General features: G+C 50.9%; 1 protein-coding gene across 2 annotated transcripts in view; it reads left to right on the top strand.

Annotated features, from left to right (window-relative positions):
- The first annotated feature begins 2,077 nt into the window (after positions 1-2,077).
- The window catches only part of ACTL8 (actin like 8), a 73,936-nt gene continuing 63,284 nt past the window's right edge, over positions 2,078-12,729 (top strand). Inside the window, exon 1 of one of the 2 annotated variants that reach the window (XM_009234426.4) lies at positions 2,078-2,271. The gene's annotated coding sequence lies outside the window, so the exon portion shown is untranslated. Of the gene's footprint in view, positions 2,272-7,340; positions 7,716-12,729 lie in introns of those variants that run through there. The other variant, XM_054540863.2, reaches the window with a different exon arrangement.

Here is a 12,729-nt window from a genome sequence, read left to right as displayed (position 1 = left end):
GGAAGCCAAGAACCCTCATGGGCTAAGCTCTGTTTTGGGGCTTGCCTGCCCTGCATCAATCAGTTGTCCTGCCCAAGACTCATGGTTAGTAAGTGGAAGAGCTGAGATTTGAACCTAGGATGGTCTGACTTCCAAGACAAAGTGATAAAGAGTGTGGGCCCTAGGACAAACTATACTTCAGTTTCTTCATCTGTAAAATGGGGATGATAGGAGTAACTACCACATAGATTATTCTCCTATGAGAGTTCTGAAAAGAGTGTCAGGCACAGAGCACTCAAGACATGCCGGGTTCTCTGGTAGAACCAGAGATTTTTGCCTCTCTAAAGCTAACATTAGTGTAATAAAAGCTGCAACTGGACTAAGAGGAGAGGACTACAGGAGCCCAGAAAAGCAGGCCAATAGCTTAGTAATTTGGGGGAACCATCAGAAATTTGATGTGAGGAGAGCAAAAAGAATGTGTGATTCATGTGTGCACTTATTTATTCAACAATATTTGTTTACCCACTGCATTAGTCTGTTCTCATGCTGCTAATAAAGACATACTCAAAGCTGGGTAATTTATAAAGGAAAGAAGTTTAATGGACTCACAGTTCCACATGGCTGGGGAGGCCTCACAATCAAGGTGGAAGGCAAAGGAGGGGCAAAGTCACGTCTTACATGGCGGCAGGCAAAAAGCTTGTGCAGGGGAACTCCCATTTATAAAACCATCAGATCTCGTGAGACTTATTCACTATCATGAGAACAGTACAGGGCAAACAGCCCCCATGATTCAGTGATCTCCACCTGGCCCCACCCTTGACACGTGGGGATTATTAAAATACAAGCTGAGATTTGGGTGGGGACACAAAGCCAAACCATATCACCCACTGTGTACAGGTAGTACACAGTGATTGGATTTGAAACCAAGTTTGGGGGCTAAGTTTTAAAAATTGAGGTATAATTTATCTACAATGCAACACACAGATCTTAGTGTTCAGTATGATGAATTTTTACAAATGTATACAGCACCCCAATTGCAATAGAGAGTATTTCCATTGCCCTAGAAAATTCCACTGTTCCCCCTTCCAGCAGAATACACCCATCTCCACCTGTTTTTTTTTTTTTAAATTTTTGTCACTGTAGGTTGCTTTGCCTGTTCTTGAACTTCATATTGTGAACAAATGTGAAGCTGAAAGAGCCAGACCTTCAAGATGGATCCTGAGTGGCTAAGTGGGCTAGGATCCGCTGTTCTTGCCTGTAAACCCGTCACTTTGGTAGGCCAAGGTGGGTGGATCACTTGAGCCCTTGTGTTTAAGACCAGACTGGGCAACATACCAAGACCCTGTTCTCTACAAAATAAATAAATACTAACCCCCCCCAAATAAGAATGGCTAAGTGGGCCTAAATTTAAAATAGAGTGAAGCAGCCACTTGCTGACTATGGTTCACACAAGTACCCTGACTTCCCCGGAAAACCTGCACCTTTTTATCTTTGGTACTTTCTCAGCTCACCTGAACCAACCAATCAGGGCTCAAGCGTATAAACCAATCAGGGCTTGGCTGTATCAACCAATGAGAGCTCAGCTATATTGACCAATCAGAACTAAGCAAGTTTCAATCCTTTATTTGCACAACTTGATCTGATTGGGAACCTGGGCAGGAACTTTTGCTGCAAAACCTGATCCTTCCCTCATTCTTGGGAACTCCCCTTCATTTTCCAGTGGAGGGTGCATCTCCAAGTTTGCAAACTGTTTTCTGTACTAAAGTCTCTTTCCTCCAAATTTCTTTTCAGAGAACTTTTGTGCATAATATAAATGGAAACTTACAGATTGTGCTGCTTTGTGTCTGGTTTGTTTTACTCAGCATAATATGTATATGATTAATGCATGTTGTTTTATGTATCGGTAGTTATTTTCTTTTTCACTGCTGATATTTCATTGTTGCTGGTTGTCAAATTATTGCCTCTCTGCTCCACATTCACCCTTCTTGCCTGCTTGGTAAAAATGGATCTGGGCCCTTTAAATTTTCTCCCTGGCCAGCAGGCATGCTGGGCTTTGCCAGTAGAGGGCGCTGGGGAGCCCCAGCGGCGGGGAGGTTCCGCTTCCTGCTTGCCACGTGCTCACAGAGTAGGCTGCGGCACCACGTGCAGCCGCTCTCGTGCAGGCGCTTGCAGTGTGCAGCTGAGTTCGGCAGCTCGCACAGCACCCCTTTCAAGTTGTTTTGCAGTGGATGCCTCTTGTGAGACACTGCTTCTGAGAGCAGCTTTTGTGGCATCTTACAGGGCAGATTTCTGGTATGTTCTAAAAGTTGAATTTCTAACTTTGGCTGGTTGTGGCCCCTGACTGTTATTTTTTTTTTCCTTCCTGTGGCACAGCCATACCCTCTTAAGCAAGGCCTGGCTGTCAGCCCCCAAGGGTGTGTGTGTGGGGCACTTCTTTGTGGGGGTGGGGAGTGACAAGCTCTACCTCAGCCCAAGGGCTTTTCCTTAGGGACTTGATTTCAGCTTTCGGAGGAGACTCTTCCATAGCGGCTGTACCTCAGCCACATGTGTGGGGCTGGGGGCCCTTCCTTGGGGGCCCAAGCTTAGCCCCTTGTGGGGGCACCGCCTGGAGGGGGGCTATCTCAGCCTGGTGGGGGGTTATCTCAGCCTGGTGGAGGGTCCCTTCCCTGGGGTGAGGAGCTCTTTCTTGAGGTCTCTATCTCAGCCTGATGTGGGGGTCTCTTTTTGGGGCTCTATTTCAGTCCTGGGGTGGGGGGCTGTTTCTTGGGGGCTCCACCTCAGCCCTGGGAGGGCTCTTTTTTTGAGGACGTTTTCTCTGTCACAGGTGGCAGGAGGGTGTCTCTTCGGGACTCTACCACAGCCCTCAGGGGCTTTTTCTTTGTGGACTTTATTTCAGCCCTAGGAGGGGACTCTTCCTTGGGGGATCAATCACAGCCCTGGGTAGGGGGGCCCTTCCTTGGTAGCTCTGGGAGCTCTTCTTTGGGGCTGTATCTTATCCCTTGAATAGGGGCTCTTCCCAGGAGCTGTGCCTCAGCCCTGGGGGCCTCTTCTTGGGAACTTTTTTTTAAACCTCTGGTGGGGGACTTATCTTTGGGGATCCTATGAAAGCCCCCAGAGGCTCTTTCTTGGGGACTCTACCTTGGCCTTGAGGGGTTCTTCCTTGAGGGCTTTATCCAGTTCTGGTGTGGGGGATTCTTAGCGGGGGGTTGTTTATCACAGCTCTGGATGGGGTCTGGTCCTCGGAGGCTCCATCTCAGCTCTGTGGGTTGTGGTCGCTCCTTGCATCTGCTGTTTCTGTATTAATTATCATTCTCTTTACTCCTTATCAGTCAATTTCTTGTTAATTCGGTTCTCTATTATAAGTTAATAATTCTTCATATGAAACTTTCCCTGTAAAAATCACTGTATGGTTTCCTTTCCTTGACTGGACCCAAACTGATACAGAATTGGTGTCAGGAATAGGTATCAGGAGATGGAACCACAGAGGTACCATTTTGGGAGTGGTTTTCTGGTGATTTTGGGTTTGAGTGTAGTGTCAAGTTCCTTGCCAATGGGAAATGTGGTGCTAGTTACCCGAGACATGTGGTGACATTAAAATTAATCAGTCTATCATTTGTGGTTAAGACAAAATGCCACCTGAGGCACGTCTATTGGGAGCCAGAGTGGTGCTGCACTTGACTGTGTGGCCATAATGAGGACTTTGAGAACTGTGGGGTGGGATGGATCCTTTTGAGGGCTCCTGTCTTCAAGGAACCAGATACTATGCTCTATTTAAAACATATATAGGCAGGCCGGGCACAGGCATGGTGGCTCAGGCCTTTAATCCCAACACTTTGGGAGGCTGAGGCAGGCGGATTGCTTGAGCCCAGGGGTTTGAGGCTGTAGTAAGCTACGATTGCACTGCTGCACTCTAGCCAGGTGACAGAGCAAGACCCTAGCTCTAAAAAATAATAATATAATAAGAATTTGAAAAATGTGTAGATAATGACATAGAAAATGACAAGCCCAGGTCCACTAACTCTTCCTTCGAGCCACAGTCTGAGAATCAGACAGCTTCCATGGCCGCCCTTAAGGAAGTTCTTATTTCTTGCAGCCACAAGGCTGAGACTGCTGAAAATCAAACAAAAAATTTAATTGTGCTGGTTGCTGAATTATGACAACAGTTGGAATCACATCTGGACAAATTAGGGCATGAATCATGAAAGAATGGGGTGCTGAAACATGGAGTGGGGACAGTTGTTGGACTCCGATGAAACTGACAATTTAAACTGCAAGTCACTCTGAGCCCACCCCCTCTACCCCCCCTACAACTTATCAAGTGGAAATACCTTGCCCTCCGCAGTGCCGGAGGAGACTGCTCTTCCTCTGTTAAGAAACCCTGTGATAATCTCGGCTGGAGCAGATGCTGTTCTCAAGACTCATCACAGCCACCTGCTGTTGTCACTAGCCCCAGCTGTGGTCAGATCTCAGCATGTTCCACGGTGACGGGTATACACGGACCTAGGAGGAAACAGAAAAAGAACGACAATACTGGTGACGTGTATGGGAGTGGATTCTAAGGGTTTTAGATCCAGGAAGGCAGAATGTAACACTAGACTGGGCTGGATGCATTGATAGGGGCACACTCATTAGAGGTTCTGAATTTGGCTGTTAGCTTCTACAGCTGGAGGTGGCTCTAACAGCTTGGTTGGTTGACTGAAACTTGGACTTGACAGTAACCTGCAGTTAATGAGGGTTGTGATGTCATGATGTGGAAGAGGGAATCCAAAGGCTTGGGGAGACTGCAATGTTGGACTGCATGTATCATGTCTAATCTGCACTCCCCTGCTGCCACCACCTATGTTCCACAAGAAAGACCCAAAGACAGAGACATAGAGAGATCCATTAATGAGGGAGCCCCTTTGTCCTTGAAATGCATGGTGGTTGCTCTCTTTTGTAGGCCACTGTGAATATAGAGGCTGCCTCCATTGAGATGGGCTCCCTGATTTCAGTGGGGATAAGGGGGTCCTGGAGTAGCAGATACCTAGGGGCAGCACTTCACTGTCAAGGACAAGGTGGGCACACATTGGAAAGGGTAGCAGGAATGTATGGGCAGGCAGAATGCCTTTGCCCCTAGGGATTTCTAGTGGTGGTGAATTGATCAGAGTGTCTCTGGGAATGAAATAAGTGGGCAGCCTACTAGAGTATTATTTCATGTATTTTTATATGTGATAGAAAGTTCTAGGCCCGGTAGCCAAAACCTGGCAATTGATAGTCATGGCTTCTCATCCAGTTTCCAGACCGTAAGTCAATTCACAGACCCAGAATCCCTGGGTGGCTGGGTCCCCTTGAGAAAGGAGCCTGCATCATTGCCATAAATACTTATTGTAAATCTTCCTCCTAACCTTCCTCCAAAGGGACCTGTGACCATTTACCAAAATAATGGGGAAATGGACATACCCAGACAGTTCTGGAGTTACTTGGCACTCACTCTGAACTGATGCTGGTTCCTGGGGATGTAAAATGCCACTCTGGCTCATAAGTCAAAGTGGGGCTTATGATGGTCAGGGATAGAGTCTTAGCCATAGTCTGACTCACAGTAGATTTGCTTGGTCCATGACCACCCCGAAGTTATTTTCTGAGCTCCTGAATAAACAATTAGAGTAAGCACACTTGGTTATTATCCATTTTCTTCTCTCTTCTTCCCATTTTTGTTTTATATGCAAGTTTTTGGAAGTCGACTTTATAGTCTTTAGGTGACAGAATGTTCCATGGAACTGTGATCAGTATTTAAGTCGTAATACATATAGTCCACGATGACTCCTGAGCCTATTAGTCTCCTTGTTTTGGGGAGTGAGTGAGAACTTACAAGAATGATAGCTGCATCTTCTTAGATAGAAATACGCAGTTGCGTTGTTGTACAGGACTTCAGTGGTGTGCAGGAGGATTCATATGGAAGCTAAGTAGTCAAAGAGATGGGCTTTTCTGGTTATCAATTATTGCTTTTCTGTGTCCAATCACCCTTCTTGCCTGCCTGGTGAAAATGGATCTGGGCCCTTTAAATTTTCTGCCTGTCCAGGCAGCAACCTGGGCTTTGCCAGTAGAGGGCGCTGGGGAGCCTCTGCAGCAGGGACCTTCTGCTTCCTGGTTGCCACGTGCTCCCAGGGCCTGCTCCTGCAGCACGTGCAGCCGCTCAGTGCTGGCTGCTGCCGTGCTTAGCAGAGGCCAGCAGCACCTTATTTTAGGCAGTTTTGTAGTGGGTGCCTCTGGTGAGACACCTCCTGTAAGCAGCTTTTGTGGCACCCTGCAGGGCAGATTTCTGGTAAGTTTTACAGGTTGGCTTTCTTGCAAGTTCTGCTGGTGTGCACCAGACCAACTTCCCCCCGCCCTCCCCCATGTAGTGAGGCACAGCCATACCCTCTTCAGCAAGGCCTGGATATCAGCCCTCATGGGTGTTTGTGGGAGGATGCTTGTTTCTGGGTGGAGGCTCCTCCTTGGGCACTCTCTCAGCTCAGGTTGAAGAGCTGTTCTTTAGGGGCTCTGCCATAGCACTGGAGTAGAAGCCTTTTCCTTGAGGGCTGGATGTCAGCCCTAGAGAAGGTGTGTTTGCTTGATACTCTAACTCAGCACTGGGTGGGGTGGGGGACTCTTGCTTCTGAGGGTCTCTTTCAGCCCTGGGGGGCAGCAGCTGCTCCTTTTGTCTCCTAAACCTATATTCTTCAGAGTTCCCTTTCCTTCTTTCTAGCCAGTTTCTTGTTAATTCCACCTCCCATTATGGTTAATAATCCTTTATATGAAACTTACCTATTAAATGACTGCGCAGCTTCCCCCTCCTAATAGGATGCAGAGTGATGCCCATTGTGCCTACTGGCCACAGTATGCAATTTGGGGCTATTATGAATAATCTGTGACATGTATTCTTGAGTGGATGGGCTTTTGTGTGTGATACGTTTTCATATCTCTTGGATAAATACCTCGAAGGAGGTTCCTTTGGGAAGGCCAGGCCACAGGGCTTTCAATTTGTCTGGAGGGTGCTGAGGAGCTGCTGGAAGTTTTGTGGGTCTGTTTTAAGTAACACTGATGGATTCGATGTGGATCTTAGAAGGAGTGAATGGGAGGGGAGATGCCAGTCTTCAATTCCCCAGATGAGGGTGGCAGCTCAAACTGGTGACTTGGTGTGGGACTTTGCTCCATCGTCTTTTTCGTAATCTGTGAAATGGGTTTTTCACAGGTGTGCATAGGATCGTTGGCAGGACTGAGTGGGATGATGCATGAGGGGCACTTGGCATGGGGCTGGCATGGAGCAGATGCACAGTGGTGGCAGCCAACACGACTGCCATTTTTAGGTGTTTCAGGCAGGATGTCCTAGCTTCCCCCTGGTGCTAGCCATTATGTGTTCACAGTCCAAGAGCCCAGGGGGGTGGCAAAGGGTCTTGGTGCCCTGCTCAGAGACATCGCTGGACCCAGAAGGTGGGGCACAGCTGCCCGTTGCTGTGCAGTGCTGGGCACTTTCTGATGCGTTCTTGTGGCATCCCTCAGAGGAGTGGGTGGACAAGGTGGCCTTGGGTTCTGGGCACTTTGCCAAGCCCCCTGACAATCACCCCAGCTGGCATCTTGCCTGTCCAAGCCCCGAGCTGCTGTGCCCCAGCAAGTCAAGTGGCCATGATTAGTCAAATAAAATTTCCATCTGTTGAAGAATTTACGAGAGTTATTACTGGCTATAAAACTGATCTGAGGAGAAAGATGGATCCGAGGGGGTAAGTGCCTCTAATTATGTGCGGCAGTGATTTTAAATAAGGTAGCACAAGTCCTTATTGGAAGGAGCCAGGTCCCTATCCCTGTCTGGGCCCAGAATGTGGCCAGGCTGGTGGGGGTGGGTGCTTCACTGCAGAGGGAGGAAAGAGGAGCTACTGTATGTATGCGTACTCGGGGACAGGGGTCATTGTGGCTTAAATCTTTAATTTTTTTTTTTTTTTTTTTTTTGGTAGAGACAAGGTCTTGCTATGTACGTTGCCCAGGCTGGTCTCAAACTCCTGGGCTCAAGCAGCCCTGCCTGCCTCCCACAGTGCTGGGATTACAGGTGTGAGCCATTGTGCTTGGCCATTGTGGCATTTAGAAAGATCTTAGATGCAAAAGGGCCTAGCACAGTGCCTGGCATGCAGCAGTGACTTAATAAATGCATGTTTCTGCTTTACCTGCTTCCCTTCCTTCTACCTCCGGGGACTGAGCTGGGCCGCTTACTGGATGCAGGCAGTGGTCTCCCTGGGCCAGGCTCTTGTTGGCATAGACTCTGTGTGATCCGCCCAGGTAACCTTGCTGGGCCTCCATATCTTCGACTTTAAAGTGGGACAATTAATTACCAAAGGAACACGGAGAAGGCAGGCTTTTGGGTATGTGGGCCCAACCTTGTTCTGGTTTTTTTGGGACTGAGTCTCCTGTTTCACCTAGGCTGGAGTGCAGTGGTGCCATCTTAGCTCACTGTAACCTCTGCCTCTTGGGTTCAAGTGATTCTCCTGCCTCAGCCTCCCGAGTAGCTGGGGTTACAGGCACCCACCAGCATGTCCAGCTAATTTTTGTATTTTTAGTAGAGACGGGGTTTTGCCATGTTGGCCAGGCTTGTCTTGAACTCCTGACCTCAGGTGGTCCGCCCTCCTCGGCCTCCCAAAGTGCTGGGATTACAGGCGTGAGCTGCCACGCCCGGCCCTGTTTTTAACACATGACTTAGCTCTAATGCGTCCAGCATCTAGGGAGGGAGATCACATCGTGGGTTTCTTCTCATCTCAGGTGGGAAGGTCGTGGGAAGGTCTCGGGGGTCCATGCGCTCACCTGAGGTCACCTGGATCCCAGATGCTCCTGCTTTCTTGGAGGAATGTGGCTTTAAAAGGCCAACCCCTAACGTTCACCTTACTCAAGATACTGAGAACAAGACCCCTTGGGAGCAAATGTGGCCTCCTGGTGGCTGGGGAGAGGCGTGAGATGGTTGGTGCTGGAAATTCTGCCTGGAGTCCGGCATAACTGAGTTCCCGGGACCCGGGGTGGAGATGAATAACCCCATCCCAGAAAGTCCAAGCCTTCAAATGTAGGGCTCCGGGGCCTGAGACTCTGAGGTCCTGCAGCAAATTCGTGGCAGGTCCACTGACTGCTAGACCACGGGTCTTGTCGCTGGTCCACGCAGAAAGGAAGGATGGCTACTTTCTTTTCCTCCGCTGACCATCGCCTCATCAAGCACAGACCAGGCCCCACCCCCTGGGCCATTTAAAACTAGAGGCCCAGGTGCTGTGGCCACGCTTTCAGACTGTAGAGTCAGCTGTTAAAAGGCTCACACCTGGGCCGGGAGCCATCAGAACTCAGTCTTCCTGAGGCTCTGGCTCACCTCCGGGCAGGTAGGTCTCACCGTGGGTCCCTTTCTCTCGGCCAGGCAGCTTGAGTGTGACTGTTTGGCAGTGGTTGTGCACTGTGTCTGGAGCCCCTGGTCCCCGATATCGAACCTCAGGGGGTTGGGCTGCAGGCGGGAGCCTAGGGGCCGGCGTTTGTGGTGGGGCTGCAGGAAAAACCGAGCTTCTCTGGTCAGGTTGTGGCCTGTGTGGGTGGCCTTCTCCTTGGTGCCCCGCCCCCCCAGGCCTTGTTCCCCAGTGACTCCTGAGCTGTGGGCCCCAGGTGGCAGTGGAGGGGCTCCCAGCTCTGGCACTTTCTGCGTGGCCTCCCGGGGACTCAGTTTTCCTCTGCGTCAGTGGGGGTGGTAGGGCTGCCTGGGGGGGCCCAGGCAATAATGGAATGAGTGTGTGTGAGAGAGGGGGACCCCAGGCCTCTGATTCCTCATTCGCCTTTTGGGGCCAGGCTAGGAAAAGTGGTGGGGAAGCGTTTGCCTCACCATGACAAGTTGATGTCTCTTGTACTGAGACCTTTGGGCCATAGTGGCCTAGGTCTCTGGGAATTTTCATTTCATCCTGCAAAGAAAGAGCCTGGCCTGTGGGTCCCCAGACACTGTGGGCTCTGGGACAGCTATGGAATTTCTGTCTTTGGATGGCTTCTGTCTTGCTGAGGGATTCATTCTGTCTGGGTTTCATGTTGTTTAAAACCAGGTGGGCTGGGGTGTGGGAGTGTGTGGGGGCTGTGTTGATGCACCCCTGTGTTGGCCCCGAGCTGGCCCACCGCTCCTGTGACCTCGCTTTCAGACTGTAGAGTCAAGTGACGGGGTAGCGTGGAGGTGCTTTGGGGTGTGGCCTTTAGAAAGGCTCCCCGGAGGTGCTGGCATTCCTGGTTCCCTCTTAGTCATAATGTGTGAGCTCCATGGCTTTCCCATCTCAAACTCAGGGTGGAGTGGGTCCCTCAACCCCCTTCCCTACTTCTGCGGGGCCCTCGGCCCCTCCCTGTGTTCCCTGCCTCCAGCTTGGAAGGAGGTTTTGACGAATTGGAGGGTTGCAGATCCCCCTGCTGGCTCGAGAGCCTTTGTAAGCAGCTCATTACGTTTTCCCCATCCTATTCCTCATTAGCCGCAGGCCCTCTCCACGAGAGGGTTCCCAGGATTTCTGAGTTTTTGCTGGCACCTGGGGCAGGGGAAGGCTTATGGCAAAATGTTCCTTAGTCTTTTCTCCCCCATTCCCTCCCCCTGCAAAAAAGGATGAGCAGTTGGGAGCCTTGGGGCTGACAGGTTTTGTGAGTGTGCAGTGGGGGCTTCCGCCCTCGGGAAACGGGTTGGCCCTCTGGAAACAGGGGTTGTGATGGAGCTCCATGCTTTACCGGCTGATGACTCAGCAGGTCTGAGCCTCAGCTTCCCGTTTACTAAATGGGCTAACTGGGACAATGATTGATCTAGTGCCTTCTATCATGATAATCATTATTTTTGATAATATGTCCCAGACAAGAATAGCAAAGGTTGGAAAGCAGCTCTGTGTTGAGCTGAGCGGGGCTCGGGAAGCCCCGGTGGGGGCAGGGGGAGGGGGGCCTGTGGGGGTGCTGGTGCTTTCATGGAGGTGGAAGCCTCTGGCTGGTCCCTTCCCTTGGTGGGCAGCTATGGTCCAGTTCCCGGCTGACAGTGGGGCTGGCCTTAGGTGTGATGCAAGGGGTGGGTAGAGGCCAAGGAAGCTGCTCTGTATCCTACAGTGCACAGGCCGGCCCCTGCTGAAGACAGTCATCCTGCCTCAAATGTCAGCAGTGCTCAGGTTGAGACACCCTCAAGCTCCATGCCTGGCACATAGTTGGCTCTCCATAAAGCTTGGATGAATACCAGTGGGCAAGCCAGGGGGGACTGGTCATAAAGTCAGCCTGAAAACTGGGGGTTCACTTCCTTCCAGCCCAGTGTTTCTTCCTATTTCTCTGTTAGGTATGGTCAGGAATGCTACGAGGTTCTGACAGGCAGCTTCCAGTCCTGGGTACCCTTGGAGGTGGGGTTGGTGATGCTGTGACTTCAGCAGCCTAAGCTCCTTGGCCCACCCCCCCCACAGCATCTCTCATCCTGATGCCTATCGGGTTCAGCCTCGTCCTCCTTGTCTCGCCCCCACGCTGTTGATGATCTGCCAGCCCCACTTGGCATGCCTGATGTGGCCTGAGAGCCTGGGTTTTAATAGCTGAATATTTCTTTAAAAGAAATTCCACTTGTCTTGAGGCCCGCATTCCTCCAGCTTTGCCCGCCTGGCTTCCCAGGGAAGTTCATGCAGAAACTGCTGTGTTAACAGGCTGCAGTGTCTCCCTTTCCATCTCTCCATTTAGCCTCCCTTGGAGATGGCCTGGTCACTGGCTCTCTGTGCCCTTGCCCAGTGGCCCAAGATGGCACATGACTTGGGGCCCCGGATCTGGGTAGGGGGGCTGTATAGACACCAGATGTTGGAATCCACCCAGGTAAAGCCACCATGACGCACAAGTCCCAGGTGCCAACTGTGCAGCGGTTGGGAGCTCCAGCCAGAGCGGAGTTGGAAGGGATGCTGCTGGAATCCAGCTTGTGGGGAGATGGTACCAACTGGAGGTGCTGGATGCTTCCTTCTCTAAGATGAGCAGGCAGCGATCACCGGGTCTGGGGCTGTGTGGAGCAGGTTGGGGCTGGCCTTCTTCCTCTGGGTCCCTGAGTGTGGTGGGCCCGAAGGAAGAGAAACATGTCAACTTGGCTGTCCAGGCCAAGTGTACTAAAGAGTAACCTCCACGCGGGTAGGGATTTTTATCTGCCTTAGTTCACTGTGGTGTCCTGGTGCCTAGGAGAGTGCCTGGCACGGAGGCTGCACTGTCCCCCACTCCTTGCCTCCAAACCACCTCTGCTTGAGCTCTACTTACAGACAGGACCCTGTGCTTTTTACACATTAACTCATCAGACACTCGCAATAACCATATGGAGTTGGTGTGATAACATACCCATTTGACAGGTGAGGAAACTGAGGCCCAGGGAAGTGAGGTAACGTGCCCAAGCCCCTCTCCATGGCAGGCTATGTAGTATCTCTTAGATCTCAGCTCAGGGTTCCCCTCTTAAGAGGTCTGACCAGAGCCCTGGCTCCGTTCCACACACAGTGTCATTGTTGCTCCCTCGTAGCACATGTCACCCAGCTCTCTATAAATGTCTGATTCACTCACTTATTCACGAACTGTCTCCATTCCCCAGAATGTGAAGTCTCTCAGGACAATATCTGGCCCCTTGCGGGGCAGAGCTGACTGGTCTGACCTGACATCTGTGCTCTTACCCACCAGGCTTTCCTGCCTGCCTGGTTTGATGAGCCGTGGGTTCATTACATCTGGCATGGGCATCGTTTCCCGGGTCCTAGGATGCGAGGCAGAGGTTCCCTCGAG

The sequence above is a fragment of the Pongo abelii genome, chromosome 1, assembly GCF_028885655.2.
Source record: "Pongo abelii isolate AG06213 chromosome 1, NHGRI_mPonAbe1-v2.0_pri, whole genome shotgun sequence".
NCBI lineage: Eukaryota > Metazoa > Chordata > Mammalia > Primates > Hominidae > Pongo > Pongo abelii.
The sequence above is the reverse complement of the archived record's forward strand: the minus strand, read 5'-3'. Positions and strand labels throughout refer to the sequence as shown.